Here is a 16,700-nt window from a genome sequence, read left to right on the forward strand (position 1 = left end):
GAATCGACATAAAAACGCCTTCCTGGCAACGCCCAAATGCCCTCCTGCCGTGCAAACACTGGCAGCAGCAGCAGCAGCAGCAGTAAGTGCATGCCCACTGCCACCCCTTCTCCTTTCACACCTTGTATCAGCTTTAATCCAGTCCAGTGCTGCCTGCTGAGCAGCACTGACCAACACTGCCTGGGCCCAGGCTTTTATCTCTGAGGCCCCATTATGATGTCAGAAAGCTGGCTCTGGCTCCTGAGGTCTCCACTATGACACGTGCAAAGTTCCGTCTGAACTTTATATAAGACGGTGCGGCTCAGTCAGTCACTCAGTGTTGCCTGAGAGGGCAACACTGCAACAGCCGGCCCCCAGGCTGTCTTTTTTTTGCACAGCTAGTTGCCTCCAGGAGGCCACAAGAGGGAGACAAGGGACTGCAAAATGGAAAATAGGCATCCACCAACTTTACAGACAACTTGTTCTCCTTGCTCCTACAACCTCCATCCTTGCACAGTTTGTTATTCTTCCAGGTAACATAGTAACAAATCCAAATTGCTGCTCTCTTTGTAGGCAAGCAAGGGTTTGTTGCAACTGCAATTCTTACTTCTTCTTGAAATGTAGGGACCACAGTACATTCCATCACATCCATCTAGTGTACACAGGTAGGTCCATTGTGACGGGCGGGCGGGCGGGCTGGCTGCTTTAATGGCTGTTTGCTGTTCCCCTACTCCACTCCACTATTTGACTATGGTGCTGCATCAATCAGTGGCTGGCTCAGGTGCAGCTCTTTAACCTACCTAGGAGGGAGGGCGGAGAGAAGACAAGGAAGGTGAATGAGCTGTTCCAATGTGAAATGCCGGAAACACAGAAACACAGACGACACAAAACAAGAGGTGGCAATGTATTAATTAATTGCATTTAATAAATTAGCTCATTATCACACATGACTGTACAAATGCATTGTCCAACAGGTGTTGAAATAATGGGATTAAAAGGGGAGATCCCATCCGAAAGACAAAAACAATGGCAAACACAAAAAGCACTTTTGGAATCTGATTTTAGTAAACACATAAGGAAAGGGTGCACCGGTCCTGGAAATACTGCAATACCAGGTCAATGCGTGGAGTGGACAGAGCAAGCTCTATTTCCATCTCCCTGTTCTAAAAATCCATTTAATATATGGTCCCCAGATAGGGGACGTATCAGATATTAAACTGATAAGAACAGATACTACACTTGATCTTAGCCAAAAGGCCGAGAAGCGATAACCCGAACGGGCCACGCGTTGACCGAGCCTGCCCAATACTACTGTTCACCCCTTGCAGCGATTTAGCCTACTCCTAGGCAATTCCATGGGGCCCTGCAGGCTCACACACACTCACAGCTACTAAGCGGGAGGTGAATAAAGGCCGGAGAGGAAGCAAGACAGGATTTGCTTCTTTTGCTTGCACCACAATGCAGTGCTGAAAGAGGAGGAATCGACATAAAAACGCCTTCCTGGCAACGCCCAAATGCCCTCCTGCCGTGCAAACACTGGCAGCAGCAGCAGCAGCAGCAGTAAGTGCATGCCCACTGCCACCCCTTCTCCTTTCACACCTTGTATCAGCTTTAATCCAGTCCAGTGCTGCCTGCTGAGCAGCACTGACCAACACTGCCTGGGCCCAGGCTTTTATCTCTGAGGCCCCATTATGATGTCAGAAAGCTGGCTCTGGCTCCTGAGGTCTCCACTATGACACGTGCAAAGTTCCGTCTGAACTTTATATAAGACGGTGCGGCTCAGTCAGTCACTCAGTGTTGCCTGAGAGGGCAACACTGCAACAGCCGGCCCCCAGGCTGTCTTTTTTTTGCACAGCTAGTTGCCTCCAGGAGGCCACAAGAGGGAGACAAGGGACTGCAAAATGGAAAATAGGCATCCACCAACTTTACAGACAACTTGTTCTCCTTGCTCCTACAACCTCCATCCTTGCACAGTTTGTTATTCTTCCAGGTAACATAGTAACAAATCCAAATTGCTGCTCTCTTTGTAGGCAAGCAAGGGTTTGTTGCAACTGCAATTCTTACTTCTTCTTGAAATGTAGGGACCACAGTACATTCCATCACATCCATCTAGTGTACACAGGTAGGTCCATTGTGACGGGCGGGCGGGCGGGCGGGCTGGCTGCTTTAATTGCTGTTTGCTGTTCCCCTACTCCACTCCACTATTTGACTATGGTGCTGCATCAATCAGTGGCTGGCTCAGGTGCAGCTCTTTAACCTACCTAGGAGGGAGGGCGGTAGAGAAGACAAGGAAGGTGAATGAGCTGTTCCAATGTGAAATGCCGGAAACACAGAAACACAGACGACACAAAACAAGAGGTGGCAATGTATTAATTAATTGCATTTAATAAATTAGCTCATTATCACACATGACTGTACAAATGCATTGTCCAACAGGTGTTGAAATAATGGGATTAAAAGGGGAGATCCCATCCGAAAGACAAAAACAATGGCAAACACAAAAAGCACTTTTGGAATCTGATTTTAGTAAACACATAAGGAAAGGGTGCACCGGTCCTGGAAATACTGCAATACCAGGTCAATGCGTGGAGTGGACAGAGCAAGCTCTATTTCCATCTCCCTGTTCTAAAAATCCATTTAATATATGGTCCCCAGATAGGGGACGTATCAGATATTAAACTGATAAGAACAGATACTACACTTGATCTTAGCCAAAAGGCCGAGAAGCGATAACCCGAACGTGCCGCGCGTTTTGCTTCTTTTGCTTGCACCACAATGCAGTGCTGAAAGAGGAGGAATCGACATAAAAACGCCTTCCTGGCAACGCCCAAATGCCCTCCTGCCGTGCAAACACTGGCAGCAGCAGCAGCAGCAGCAGCAGCAGCAGTAAGTGCATGCCCACTGCCACCCCTTCTCCTTTCACACCTTGTATCAGCTTTAATCCAGTCCAGTGCTGCCTGCTGAGCAGCACTGACCAACACTGCCTGGGCCCAGGCTTTTATCTCTGAGGCCCCATTATGATGTCAGAAAGCTGGCTCTGGCTCCTGAGGTCTCCACTATGACACGTGCAAAGTTCCGTCTGAACTTTATATAAGACGGTGCGGCTCAGTCAGTCACTCAGTGTTGCCTGAGAGGGCAACACTGCAACAGCCGGCCCCCAGGTTGTCTTTTTTTTGCACAGCTAGTTGCCTCCAGGAGGCCACAAGAGGGAGACAAGGGACTGCAAAATGGAAAATAGGCATCCACCAACTTTACAGACAACTTGTTCTCCTTGCTCCTACAACCTCCATCCTTGCACAGTTTGTTATTCTTCCAGGTAACATAGTAACAAATCCAAATTGCTGCTCTCTTTGTAGGCAAGCAAGGGTTTGTTGCAACTGCAATTCTTACTTCTTCTTGAAATGTAGGGACCACAGTACATTCCATCACATCCATCTAGTGTACACAGGTAGGTCCATTGTGACGGGCGGGCGGGCGGGCGGGCGGGCGGGCTGGCTGCTTTAATTGCTGTTTGCTGTTCCCCTACTCCACTCCACTATTTGACTATGGTGCTGCATCAATCAGTGGCTGGCTCAGGTGCAGCTCTTTAACCTACCTAGGAGGGAGGGCGGTAGAGAAGACAAGGAAGGTGAATGAGCTGTTCCAATGTGAAATGCCGGAAACACAGAAACACAGACGACACAAAACAAGAGGTGGCAATGTATTAATTAATTGCATTTAATAAATTAGCTCATTATCACACATGACTGTACAAATGCATTGTCCAACAGGTGTTGAAATAATGGGATTAAAAGGGGAGATCCCATCCGAAAGACAAAAACAATGGCAAACACAAAAAGCACTTTTGGAATCTGATTTTAGTAAACACATAAGGAAAGGGTGCACCGGTCCTGGAAATACTGCAATACCAGGTCAATGCGTGGAGTGGACAGAGCAAGCTCTATTTCCATCTCCCTGTTCTAAAAATCCATTTAATATATGGTCCCCAGATAGGGGACGTATTAGATATTAAACTGATAAGAACAGATACTACACTTGATCTTAGCCAAAAGGCCGAGAAGCGATAACCCGAACGTGCCGCGCGTTTTGCTTCTTTTGCTTGCACCACAATGCAGTGCTGAAAGAGGAGGAATCGACATAAAAACGCCTTCCTGGCAACGCCCAAATGCCCTCCTGCCGTGCAAACACTGGCAGCAGCAGCAGCAGCAGCAGCAGCAGCAGTAAGTGCATGCCCACTGCCACCCCTTCTCCTTTCACACCTTGTATCAGCTTTAATCCAGTCCAGTGCTGCCTGCTGAGCAGCACTGACCAACACTGCCTGGGCCCAGGCTTTTATCTCTGAGGCCCCATTATGATGTCAGAAAGCTGGCTCTGGCTCCTGAGGTCTCCACTATGACACGTGCAAAGTTCCGTCTGAACTTTATATAAGACGGTGCGGCTCAGTCAGTCACTCAGTGTTGCCTGAGAGGGCAACACTGCAACAGCCGGCCCCCAGGTTGTCTTTTTTTTGCACAGCTAGTTGCCTCCAGGAGGCCACAAGAGGGAGACAAGGGACTGCAAAATGGAAAATAGGCATCCACCAACTTTACAGACAACTTGTTCTCCTTGCTCCTACAACCTCCATCCTTGCACAGTTTGTTATTCTTCCAGGTAACATAGTAACAAATCCAAATTGCTGCTCTCTTTGTAGGCAAGTAAGGGTTTGTTGCAACTGCAATTCTTACTTCTTCTTGAAATGTAGGGACCACAGTACATTCCATCACATCCATCTAGTGTACACAGGTAGGTCCATTGTGACGGGCGGGCGGGCGGGCTGGCTGCTTTAATGGCTGTTTGCTGTTCCCCTACTCCACTCCACTATTTGACTATGGTGCTGCATCAATCAGTGGCTGGCTCAGGTGCAGCTCTTTAACCTACCTAGGAGGGAGGGCGGAGAGAAGACAAGGAAGGTGAATGAGCTGTTCCAATGTGAAATGCCGGAAACACAGAAACACAGACGACACAAAACAAGAGGTGGCAATGTATTAATTAATTGCATTTAATAAATTAGCTCATTATCACACATGACTGTACAAATGCATTGTCCAACAGGTGTTGAAATAATGGGATTAAAAGGGGAGATCCCATCCGAAAGACAAAAACAATGGCAAACACAAAAAGCACTTTTGGAATCTGATTTTAGTAAACACATAAGGAAAGGGTGCACCGGTCCTGGAAATACTGCAATACCAGGTCAATGCGTGGAGTGGACAGAGCAAGCTCTATTTCCATCTCCCTGTTCTAAAAATCCATTTAATATATGGTCCCCAGATAGGGGACGTATCAGATATTAAACTGATAAGAACAGATACTACACTTGATCTTAGCCAAAAGGCCGAGAAGCGATAACCCGAACGGGCCGCGCGTTGACCGAGCCTGCCCAATACTGCTGTTCACCCCTTGCAGCGATTCAGCCTACTCCTAGGCAATTCCATGGGGCCCTGCAGGCTCACACACACTCACAGCTACTAAGCGGGAGGTGAATAAAGGCCGGAGAGGAAGCAAGACAGGATTTGCTTCTTTTGCTTGCACCACAATGCAGTGCTGAAAGAGGAGGAATCGACATAAAAACGCCTTCCTGGCAACGCCCAAATGCCCTCCTGCCGTGCAAACACTGGCAGCAGCAGCAGCAGCAGCAGCAGTAAGTGCATGCCCACTGCCACCCCTTCTCCTTTCACACCTTGTATCAGCTTTAATCCAGTCCAGTGCTGCCTGCTGAGCAGCACTGACCAACACTGCCTGGGCCCAGGCTTTTATCTCTGAGGCCCCATTATGATGTCAGAAAGCTGGCTCTGGCTCCTGAGGTCTCCACTATGACACGTGCAAAGTTCCGTCTGAACTTTATATAAGACGGTGCGGCTCAGTCAGTCACTCAGTGTTGCCTGAGAGGGCAACACTGCAACAGCCGGCCCCCAGGCTGTCTTTTTTTTGCACAGCTAGTTGCCTCCAGGAGGCCACAAGAGGGAGACAAGGGACTGCAAAATGGAAAATAGGCATCCACCAACTTTACAGACAACTTGTTCTCCTTGCTCCTACAACCTCCATCCTTGCACAGTTTGTTATTCTTCCAGGTAACATAGTAACAAATCCAAATTGCTGCTCTCTTTGTAGGCAAGCAAGGGTTTGTTGCAACTGCAATTCTTACTTCTTCTTGAAATGTAGGGACCACAGTACATTCCATCAAATCCATCTAGTGTACACAGGTAGGTCCATTGTGACGGGCGGGCGGGCGGGCGGGCTGGCTGCTTTAATGGCTGTTTGCTGTTCCCCTACTCCACTCCACTATTTGACTATGGTGCTGCATCAATCAGTGGCTGGCTCAGGTGCAGCTCTTTAACCTACCTAGGAGGGAGGGCGGAGAGAAGACAAGGAAGGTGAATGAGCTGTTCCAATGTGAAATGCCGGAAACACAGAAACACAGACGACACAAAACAAGAGGTGGCAATGTATTAATTAATTGCATTTAATAAATTAGCTCATTATCACACATGACTGTACAAATGCATTGTCCAACAGGTGTTGAAATAATGGGATTAAAAGGGGAGATCCCATCCGAAAGACAAAAACAATGGCAAACACAAAAAGCACTTTTGGAATCTGATTTTAGTAAACACATAAGGAAAGGGTGCACCGGTCCTGGAAATACTGCAATACCAGGTCAATGCGTGGAGTGGACAGAGCAAGCTCTATTTCCATCTCCCTGTTCTAAAAATCCATTTAATATATGGTCCCCAGATAGGGGACGTATCAGATATTAAACTGATAAGAACAGATACTACACTTGATCTTAGCCAAAAGGCCGAGAAGCGATAACCCGAACGGGCCGCGCGTTGACCGAGCCTGCCCAATACTGCTGTTCACCCCTTGCAGGTATTCAGCCTACTCCTAGGCAATTCCATGGGGCCCTGCAGGCTCACACACACTCACAGCTACTAAGCGGGAGGTGAATAAAGGCCGGAGAGGAAGCAAGACAGGATTTGCTTCTTTTGCTTGCACCACAATGCAGTGCTGAAAGAGGAGGAATCGACATAAAAACGCCTTCCTGGCAACGCCCAAATGCCCTCCTGCCGTGCAAACACTGGCAGCAGCAGCAGCAGCAGCAGCAGCAGTAAGTGCATGCCCACTGCCACCCCTTCTCCTTTCACACCTTGTATCAGCTTTACTCCAGTCCAGTGCTGCCTGCTGAGCAGCACTGACCAACACTGCCTGGGCCCAGGCTTTTATCTCTGAGGCCCCATTATGATGTCAGAAAGCTGGCTCTGGCTCCTGAGGTCTCCACTATGACACGTGCAAAGTTCCGTCTGAACTTTATATAAGACGGTGCGGCTCAGTCAGTCACTCAGTGTTGCCTGAGAGGGCAACACTGCAACAGCCGGCCCCCAGGCTGTCTTTTTTTTGCACAGCTAGTTGCCTCCAGGAGGCCACAAGAGGGAGACAAGGGACTGCAAAATGGAAAATAGGCATCCACCAACTTTACAGACAACTTGTTCTCCTTGCTCCTACAACCTCCATCCTTGCACAGTTTGTTATTCTTCCAGGTAACATAGTAACAAATCCAAATTGCTGCTCTCTTTGTAGGCAAGCAAGGGTTTGTTGCAACTGCAATTCTTACTTCTTCTTGAAATGTAGGGACCACAGTACATTCCATCACATCCATCTAGTGTACACAGGTAGGTCCATTGTGACGGGCGGGCGGGCGGGCTGGCTGCTTTAATGGCTGTTTGCTGTTCCCCTACTCCACTCCACTATTTGACTATGGTGCTGCATCAATCAGTGGCTGGCTCAGGTGCAGCTCTTTAACCTACCTAGGAGGGAGGGCGGAGAGAAGACAAGGAAGGTGAATGAGCTGTTCCAATGTGAAATGCCGGAAACACAGAAACACAGACGACACAAAACAAGAGGTGGCAATGTATTAATTAATTGCATTTAATAAATTAGCTCATTATCACACATGACTGTACAAATGCATTGTCCAACAGGTGTTGAAATAATGGGATTAAAAGGGGAGATCCCATCCGAAAGACAAAAACAATGGCAAACACAAAAAGCACTTTTGGAATCTGATTTTAGTAAACACATAAGGAAAGGGTGCACCGGTCCTGGAAATACTGCAATACCAGGTCAATGCGTGGAGTGGACAGAGCAAGCTCTATTTCCATCTCCCTGTTCTAAAAATCCATTTAATATATGGTCCCCAGATAAGGGACGTATCAGATATTAAACTGATAAGAACAGATACTACACTTGATCTTAGCCAAAAGGCCGAGAAGCGATAACCCGAACGGGCCGCGCGTTGACCGAGCCTACCCAATACTGCTGTTCACCCCTTGCAGCGATTCAGCCTACTCCTAGGCAATTCCATGGGGCCCTGCAGGCTCACACACACTCACAGCTACTAAGCGGGAGGTGAATAAAGGCCGGAGAGGAAGCAAGACAGGATTTGCTTCTTTTGCTTGCACCACAATGCAGTGCTGAAAGAGGAGGAATCGACATAAAAACGCCTTCCTGGCAACGCCCAAATGCCCTCCTGCCGTGCAAACACTGGCAGCAGCAGCAGCAGCAGTAAGTGCATGCCCACTGCCACCCCTTCTCCTTTCACACCTTGTACCAGCTTTAATCCAGTCCAGTGCTGCCTGCTGAGCAGCACTGACCAACACTGCCTGGGCCCAGGCTTTTATCTCTGAGGCCCCATTATGATGTCAGAAAGCTGGCTCTGGCTCCTGAGGTCTCCACTATGACACGTGCAAAGTTCCGTCTGAACTTTATATGAGACGGTGCGGCTCAGTCAGTCACTCAGTGTTGCCTGAGAGGGCAACACTGCAACAGCCGGCCCCCAGGCTGTCTTTTTTTTGCACAGCTAGTTGCCTCCAGGAGGCCACAAGAGGGAGACAAGGGACTGCAAAATGGAAAATAGGCATCCACCAACTTTACAGACAACTTGTTCTCCTTGCTCCTACAACCTCCATCCTTGCACAGTTTGTTATTCTTCCAGGTAACATAGTAACAAATCCAAATTGCTGCTCTCTTTGTAGGCAAGCAAGGGTTTGTTGCAACTGCAATTCTTACTTCTTCTTGAAATGTAGGGACCACAGTACATTCCATCACATCCATCTAGTGTACACAGGTAGGTCCATTGTGACGGGCGGGCGGGCGGGCGGGCTGGCTGCTTTAATGGCTGTTTGCTGTTCCCCTACTCCACTCCACTATTTGACTATGGTGCTGCATCAATCAGTGGCTGGCTCAGGTGCAGCTCTTTAACCTACCTAGGAGGGAGGGCGGAGAGAAGACAAGGAAGGTGAATGAGCTGTTCCAATGTGAAATGCCGGAAACACAGAAACACAGACGACACAAAACAAGAGGTGGCAATGTATTAATTAATTGCATTTAATAAATTAGCTCATTATCACACATGACTGTACAAATGCATTGTCCAACAGGTGTTGAAATAATGGGATTAAAAGGGGAGATCCCATCCGAAAGACAAAAACAATGGCAAACACAAAAAGCACTTTTGGAATCTGATTTTAGTAAACACATAAGGAAAGGGTGCACCGGTCCTGGAAATACTGCAATACCAGGTCAATGCGTGGAGTGGACAGAGCAAGCTCTATTTCCATCTCCCTGTTCTAAAAATCCATTTAATATATGGTCCCCAGATAGGGGACGTATCAGATATTAAACTGATAAGAACAGATACTACACTTGATCTTAGCCAAAAGGCCGAGAAGCGATAACCCGAACGGGCCACGCGTTGACCGAGCCTGCCCAATACTACTGTTCACCCCTTGCAGCGATTCAGCCTACTCCTAGGCAATTCCATGGGGCCCTGCAGGCTCACACACACTCACAGCTACTAAGCGGGAGGTGAATAAAGGCCGGAGAGGAAGCAAGACAGGATTTGCTTCTTTTGCTTGCACCACAATGCAGTGCTGAAAGAGGAGGAATCGACATAAAAACGCCTTCCTGGCAACGCCCAAATGCCCTCCTGCCGTGCAAACACTGGCAGCAGCAGCAGCAGCAGCAGCAGTAAGTGCATGCCCACTGCCACCCCTTCTCCTTTCACACCTTGTATCAGCTTTAATCCAGTCCAGTGCTGCCTGCTGAGCAGCACTGACCAACACTGCCTGGGCCCAGGCTTTTATCTCTGAGGCCCCATTATGATGTCAGAAAGCTGGCTCTGGCTCCTGAGGTCTCCACTATGACACGTGCAAAGTTCCGTCTGAACTTTATATAAGACGGTGCGGCTCAGTCAGTCACTCAGTGTTGCCTGAGAGGGCAACACTGCAACAGCCGGCCCCCAGGCTGTCTTTTTTTTGCACAGCTAGTTGCCTCCAGGAGGCCACAAGAGGGAGACAAGGGACTGCAAAATGGAAAATAGGCATCCACCAACTTTACAGACAACTTGTTCTCCTTGCTCCTACAACCTCCATCCTTGCACAGTTTGTTATTCTTCCAGGTAACATAGTAACAAATCCAAATTGCTGCTCTCTTTGTAGGCAAGCAAGGGTTTGTTGCAACTGCAATTCTTACTTCTTCTTGAAATGTAGGGACCACAGTACATTCCATCACATCCATCTAGTGTACACAGGTAGGTCCATTGTGACGGGCGGGCGGGCGGGCGGGCGGGCTGGCTGCTTTAATTGCTGTTTGCTGTTCCCCTACTCCACTCCACTATTTGACTATGGTGCTGCATCAATCAGTGGCTGGCTCAGGTGCAGCTCTTTAACCTACCTAGGAGGGAGGGCGGTAGAGAAGACAAGGAAGGTGAATGAGCTGTTCCAATGTGAAATGCCGGAAACACAGAAACACAGACGACACAAAACAAGAGGTGGCAATGTATTAATTAATTGCATTTAATAAATTAGCTCATTATCACACATGACTGTACAAATGCATTGTCCAACAGGTGTTGAAATAATGGGATTAAAAGGGGAGATCCCATCCGAAAGACAAAAACAATGGCAAACACAAAAAGCACTTTTGGAATCTGATTTTAGTAAACACATAAGGAAAGGGTGCACCGGTCCTGGAAATACTGCAATACCAGGTCAATGCGTGGAGTGGACAGAGCAAGCTCTATTTCCATCTCCCTGTTCTAAAAATCCATTTAATATATGGTCCCAAGATAGGGGACGTATTAGATATTAAACTGATAAGAACAGATACTACACTTGATCTTAGCCAAAAGGCCGAGAAGCGATAACCCGAACGTGCCGCGCGTTTTGCTTCTTTTGCTTGCACCACAATGCAGTGCTGAAAGAGGAGGAATCGACATAAAAACGCCTTCCTGGCAACGCCCAAATGCCCTCCTGCCGTGCAAACACTGGCAGCAGCAGCAGCAGCAGCAGCAGTAAGTGCATGCCCACTGCCACCCCTTCTCCTTTCACACCTTGTATCAGCTTTAATCCAGTCCAGTGCTGCCTGCTGAGCAGCACTGACCAACACTGCCTGGGCCCAGGCTTTTATCTCTGAGGCCCCATTATGATGTCAGAAAGCTGGCTCTGGCTCCTGAGGTCTCCACTATGACACGTGCAAAGTTCCGTCTGAACTTTATATAAGACGGTGCGGCTCAGTCAGTCACTCAGTGTTGCCTGAGAGGGCAACACTGCAACAGCCGGCCCCCAGGTTGTCTTTTTTTTGCACAGCTAGTTGCCTCCAGGAGGCCACAAGAGGGAGACAAGGGACTGCAAAATGGAAAATAGGCATCCACCAACTTTACAGACAACTTGTTCTCCTTGCTCCTACAACCTCCATCCTTGCACAGTTTGTTATTCTTCCAGGTAACATAGTAACAAATCCAAATTGCTGCTCTCTTTGTAGGCAAGCAAGGGTTTGTTGCAACTGCAATTCTTACTTCTTCTTGAAATGTAGGGACCACAGTACATTCCATCACATCCATCTAGTGTACACAGGTAGGTCCATTGTGACGGGCGGGCGGGCGGGCGGGCTGGCTGCTTTAATGTCTGTTTGCTGTTCCCCTACTCCACTCCACTATTTGACTATGGTGCTGCATCAATCAGTGGCTGGCTCAGGTGCAGCTCTTTAACCTACCTAGGAGGGAGGGCGGAGAGAAGACAAGGAAGGTGAATGAGCTGTTCCAATGTGAAATGCCGGAAACACAGAAACACAGACGACACAAAACAAGAGGTGGCAATGTATTAATTAATTGCATTTAATAAATTAGCTCATTATCACACATGACTGTACAAATGCATTGTCCAACAGGTGTTGAAATAATGGGATTAAAAGGGGAGATCCCATCCGAAAGACAAAAACAATGGCAAACACAAAAAGCACTTTTGGAATCTGATTTTAGTAAACACATAAGGAAAGGGTGCACCGGTCCTGGAAATACTGCAATACCAGGTCAATGCGTGGAGTGGACAGAGCAAGCTCTATTTCCATCTCCCTGTTCTAAAAATCCATTTAATATATGGTCCCCAGATAGGGGACGTATCAGATATTAAACTGATAAGAACAGATACTACACTTGATCTTAGCCAAAAGGCCGAGAAGCGATAACCCGAACGTGCCGCGCGTTTTGCTTCTTTTGCTTGCACCACAATGCAGTGCTGAAAGAGGAGGAATCGACATAAAAACGCCTTCCTGGCAACGCCCAAATGCCCTCCTGCCGTGCAAACACTGGCAGCAGCAGCAGCAGCAGCAGTAAGTGCATGCCCACTGCCACCCCTTCTCCTTTCACACCTTGTATCAGCTTTAATCCAGTCCAGTGCTGCCTGCTGAGCAGCACTGACCAACACTGCCTGGGCCCAGGCTTTTATCTCTGAGGCCCCATTATGATGTCAGAAAGCTGGCTCTGGCTCCTGAGGTCTCCACTATGACACGTGCAAAGTTCCGTCTGAACTTTATATAAGACGGTGCGGCTCAGTCAGTCACTCAGTGTTGCCTGAGAGGGCAACACTGCAACAGCCGGCCCCCAGGCTGTCTTTTTTTTGCACAGCTAGTTGCCTCCAGGAGGCCACAAGAGGGAGACAAGGGACTGCAAAATGGAAAATAGGCATCCACCAACTTTACAGACAACTTGTTCTCCTTGCTCCTACAACCTCCATCCTTGCACAGTTTGTTATTCTTCCAGGTAACATAGTAACAAATCCAAATTGCTGCTCTCTTTGTAGGCAAGCAAGGGTTTGTTGCAACTGCAATTCTTACTTCTTCTTGAAATGTAGGGACCACAGTACATTCCATCACATCCATCTAGTGTACACAGGTAGGTCCATTGTGACGGGCGGGCGGGCGGGCGGGCTGGCTGCTTTAATGGCTGTTTGCTGTTCCCCTACTCCACTCCACTATTTGACTATGGTGCTGCATCAATCAGTGGCTGGCTCAGGTGCAGCTCTTTAACCTACCTAGGAGGGAGGGCGGAGAGAAGACAAGGAAGGTGAATGAGCTGTTCCAATGTGAAATGCCGGAAACACAGAAACACAGACGACACAAAACAAGAGGTGGCAATGTATTAATTAATTGCATTTAATAAATTAGCTCATTATCACACATGACTGTACAAATGCATTGTCCAACAGGTGTTGAAATAATGGGATTAAAAGGGGAGATCCCATCCGAAAGACAAAAACAATGGCAAACACAAAAAGCACTTTTGGAATCTGATTTTAGTAAACACATAAGGAAAGGGTGCACCGGTCCTGGAAATACTGCAATACCAGGTCAATGCGTGGAGTGGACAGAGCAAGCTCTATTTCCATCTCCCTGTTCTAAAAATCCATTTAATATATGGTCCCCAGATAGGGGACGTATCAGATATTAAACTGATAAGAACAGATACTACACTTGATCTTAGCCAAAAGGCCGAGAAGCGATAACCCGAACGGGCCACGCGTTGACCGAGCCTGCCCAATACTACTGTTCACCCCTTGCAGCGATTTAGCCTACTCCTAGGCAATTCCATGGGGCCCTGCAGGCTCACACACACTCACAGCTACTAAGCGGGAGGTGAATAAAGGCCGGAGAGGAAGCAAGACAGGATTTGCTTCTTTTGCTTGCACCACAATGCAGTGCTGAAAGAGGAGGAATCGACATAAAAACGCCTTCCTGGCAACGCCCAAATGCCCTCCTGCCGTGCAAACACTGGCAGCAGCAGCAGCAGCAGCAGTAAGTGCATGCCCACTGCCACCCCTTCTCCTTTCACACCTTGTATCAGCTTTAATCCAGTCCAGTGCTGCCTGCTGAGCAGCACTGACCAACACTGCCTGGGCCCAGGCTTTTATCTCTGAGGCCCCATTATGATGTCAGAAAGCTGGCTCTGGCTCCTGAGGTCTCCACTATGACACGTGCAAAGTTCCGTCTGAACTTTATATAAGACGGTGCGGCTCAGTCAGTCACTCAGTGTTGCCTGAGAGGGCAACACTGCAACAGCCGGCCCCCAGGCTGTCTTTTTTTTGCACAGCTAGTTGCCTCCAGGAGGCCACAAGAGGGAGACAAGGGACTGCAAAATGGAAAATAGGCATCCACCAACTTTACAGACAACTTGTTCTCCTTGCTCCTACAACCTCCATCCTTGCACAGTTTGTTATTCTTCCAGGTAACATAGTAACAAATCCAAATTGCTGCTCTCTTTGTAGGCAAGCAAGGGTTTGTTGCAACTGCAATTCTTACTTCTTCTTGAAATGTAGGGACCACAGTACATTCCATCACATCCATCTAGTGTACACAGGTAGGTCCATTGTGACGGGCGGGCGGGCGGGCGGGCTGGCTGCTTTAATTGCTGTTTGCTGTTCCCCTACTCCACTCCACTATTTGACTATGGTGCTGCATCAATCAGTGGCTGGCTCAGGTGCAGCTCTTTAACCTACCTAGGAGGGAGGGCGGTAGAGAAGACAAGGAAGGTGAATGAGCTGTTCCAATGTGAAATGCCGGAAACACAGAAACACAGACGACACAAAACAAGAGGTGGCAATGTATTAATTAATTGCATTTAATAAATTAGCTCATTATCACACATGACTGTACAAATGCATTGTCCAACAGGTGTTGAAATAATGGGATTAAAAGGGGAGATCCCATCCGAAAGACAAAAACAATGGCAAACACAAAAAGCACTTTTGGAATCTGATTTTAGTAAACACATAAGGAAAGGGTGCACCGGTCCTGGAAATACTGCAATACCAGGTCAATGCGTGGAGTGGACAGAGCAAGCTCTATTTCCATCTCCCTGTTCTAAAAATCCATTTAATATATGGTCCCAAGATAGGGGACGTATTAGATATTAAACTGATAAGAACAGATACTACACTTGATCTTAGCCAAAAGGCAGAGAAGCGATAACCCGAACGTGCCGCGCGTTTTGCTTCTTTTGCTTGCACCACAATGCAGTGCTGAAAGAGGAGGAATCGACATAAAAACGCCTTCCTGGCAACGCCCAAATGCCCTCCTGCCGTGCAAACACTGGCAGCAGCAGCAGCAGCAGCAGCAGTAAGTGCATGCCCACTGCCACCCCTTCTCCTTTCACACCTTGTATCAGCTTTAATCCAGTCCAGTGCTGCCTGCTGAGCAGCACTGACCAACACTGCCTGGGCCCAGGCTTTTATCTCTGAGGCCCCATTATGATGTCAGAAAGCTGGCTCTGGCTCCTGAGGTCTCCACTATGACACGTGCAAAGTTCCGTCTGAACCTTATATAAGACGGTGCGGCTCAGTCAGTCACTCAGTGTTGCCTGAGAGGGCAACACTGCAACAGCCGGCCCCCAGGTTGTCTTTTTTTTGCACAGCTAGTTGCCTCCAGGAGGCCACAAGAGGGAGACAAGGGACTGCAAAATGGAAAATAGGCATCCACCAACTTTACAGACAACTTGTTCTCCTTGCTCCTACAACCTCCATCCTTGCACAGTTTGTTATTCTTCCAGGTAACATAGTAACAAATCCAAATTGCTGCTCTCTTTGTAGGCAAGCAAGGGTTTGTTGCAACTGCAATTCTTACTTCTTCTTGAAATGTAGGGACCACAGTACATTCCATCACATCCATCTAGTGTACACAGGTAGGTCCATTGTGACGGGCGGGCGGGCGGGCGGGCGGGCTGGCTGCTTTAATGTCTGTTTGCTGTTCCCCTACTCCACTCCACTATTTGACTATGGTGCTGCATCAATCAGTGGCTGGCTCAGGTGCAGCTCTTTAACCTACCTAGGAGGGAGGGCGGAGAGAAGACAAGGAAGGTGAATGAGCTGTTCCAATGTGAAATGCCGGAAACACAGAAACACAGACGACACAAAACAAGAGGTGGCAATGTATTAATTAATTGCATTTAATAAATTAGCTCATTATCACACATGACTGTACAAATGCATTGTCCAACAGGTGTTGAAATAATGGGATTAAAAGGGGAGATCCCATCCGAAAGACAAAAACAATGGCAAACACAAAAAGCACTTTTGGAATCTGATTTTAGTAAACACATAAGGAAAGGGTGCACCGGTCCTGGAAATACTGCAATACCAGGTCAATGCGTGGAGTGGACAGAGCAAGCTCTATTTCCATCTCCCTGTTCTAAAAATCCATTTAATATATGGTCCCAAGATAGGGGACGTATTAGATATTAAACTGATAAGAACAGATACTACACTTGATCTTAGCCAAAAGGCAGAGAAGCGATAACCCGAACGTGCCGCGCGTTTTGCTTCTTTTGCTTGCACCACAATGCAGTGCTGAAAGAG

At 47.9% G+C, this 16,700-nt stretch overlaps 12 non-coding genes across 12 annotated transcripts; all 12 read right to left on the reverse strand.

Moving 5' to 3' along the window:
* Positions 1-1,057: 1,057 nt before the first annotated feature.
* Positions 1,058-1,248, reverse strand: LOC142700837 (U2 spliceosomal RNA). The gene has a single exon (XR_012866718.1). It is a non-coding gene; the product is annotated as a U2 spliceosomal RNA (small nuclear RNA).
* Positions 1,249-2,519: 1,271 nt separating this feature from the next.
* On the reverse strand, positions 2,520-2,710 carry LOC142700849 (U2 spliceosomal RNA). Its single transcript, XR_012866729.1, has one exon. It is a non-coding gene; the product is annotated as a U2 spliceosomal RNA (small nuclear RNA).
* Positions 2,711-3,853: 1,143 nt separating this feature from the next.
* On the reverse strand, positions 3,854-4,044 carry LOC142700855 (U2 spliceosomal RNA). The gene has a single exon (XR_012866735.1). It is a non-coding gene; the product is annotated as a U2 spliceosomal RNA (small nuclear RNA).
* A 1,130-nt stretch (positions 4,045-5,174) lies between these two features.
* LOC142700861 (U2 spliceosomal RNA) lies at positions 5,175-5,365 on the reverse strand. The gene has a single exon (XR_012866740.1). It is a non-coding gene; the product is annotated as a U2 spliceosomal RNA (small nuclear RNA).
* A 1,273-nt stretch (positions 5,366-6,638) lies between these two features.
* Positions 6,639-6,829, reverse strand: LOC142700867 (U2 spliceosomal RNA). Its single transcript, XR_012866744.1, has one exon. It is a non-coding gene; the product is annotated as a U2 spliceosomal RNA (small nuclear RNA).
* A 1,272-nt stretch (positions 6,830-8,101) lies between these two features.
* LOC142700851 (U2 spliceosomal RNA) lies at positions 8,102-8,292 on the reverse strand. The gene has a single exon (XR_012866731.1). It is a non-coding gene; the product is annotated as a U2 spliceosomal RNA (small nuclear RNA).
* Positions 8,293-9,559: 1,267 nt separating this feature from the next.
* On the reverse strand, positions 9,560-9,750 carry LOC142700869 (U2 spliceosomal RNA). Its single transcript, XR_012866745.1, has one exon. It is a non-coding gene; the product is annotated as a U2 spliceosomal RNA (small nuclear RNA).
* A 1,278-nt stretch (positions 9,751-11,028) lies between these two features.
* LOC142700856 (U2 spliceosomal RNA) lies at positions 11,029-11,219 on the reverse strand. Its single transcript, XR_012866736.1, has one exon. It is a non-coding gene; the product is annotated as a U2 spliceosomal RNA (small nuclear RNA).
* Positions 11,220-12,347: 1,128 nt separating this feature from the next.
* On the reverse strand, positions 12,348-12,538 carry LOC142700838 (U2 spliceosomal RNA). The gene has a single exon (XR_012866719.1). It is a non-coding gene; the product is annotated as a U2 spliceosomal RNA (small nuclear RNA).
* A 1,125-nt stretch (positions 12,539-13,663) lies between these two features.
* LOC142700839 (U2 spliceosomal RNA) lies at positions 13,664-13,854 on the reverse strand. The gene has a single exon (XR_012866720.1). It is a non-coding gene; the product is annotated as a U2 spliceosomal RNA (small nuclear RNA).
* Positions 13,855-15,125: 1,271 nt separating this feature from the next.
* LOC142700860 (U2 spliceosomal RNA) lies at positions 15,126-15,316 on the reverse strand. The gene has a single exon (XR_012866739.1). It is a non-coding gene; the product is annotated as a U2 spliceosomal RNA (small nuclear RNA).
* A 1,132-nt stretch (positions 15,317-16,448) lies between these two features.
* Positions 16,449-16,639, reverse strand: LOC142700862 (U2 spliceosomal RNA). The gene has a single exon (XR_012866741.1). It is a non-coding gene; the product is annotated as a U2 spliceosomal RNA (small nuclear RNA).
* Between the last annotated feature and the right edge of the window lie 61 nt (positions 16,640-16,700).

Source organism: Rhinoderma darwinii, unplaced genomic scaffold, assembly GCF_050947455.1.
Source record: "Rhinoderma darwinii isolate aRhiDar2 unplaced genomic scaffold, aRhiDar2.hap1 Scaffold_1975, whole genome shotgun sequence".
Classification (NCBI taxonomy): domain Eukaryota; kingdom Metazoa; phylum Chordata; class Amphibia; order Anura; family Rhinodermatidae; genus Rhinoderma; species Rhinoderma darwinii.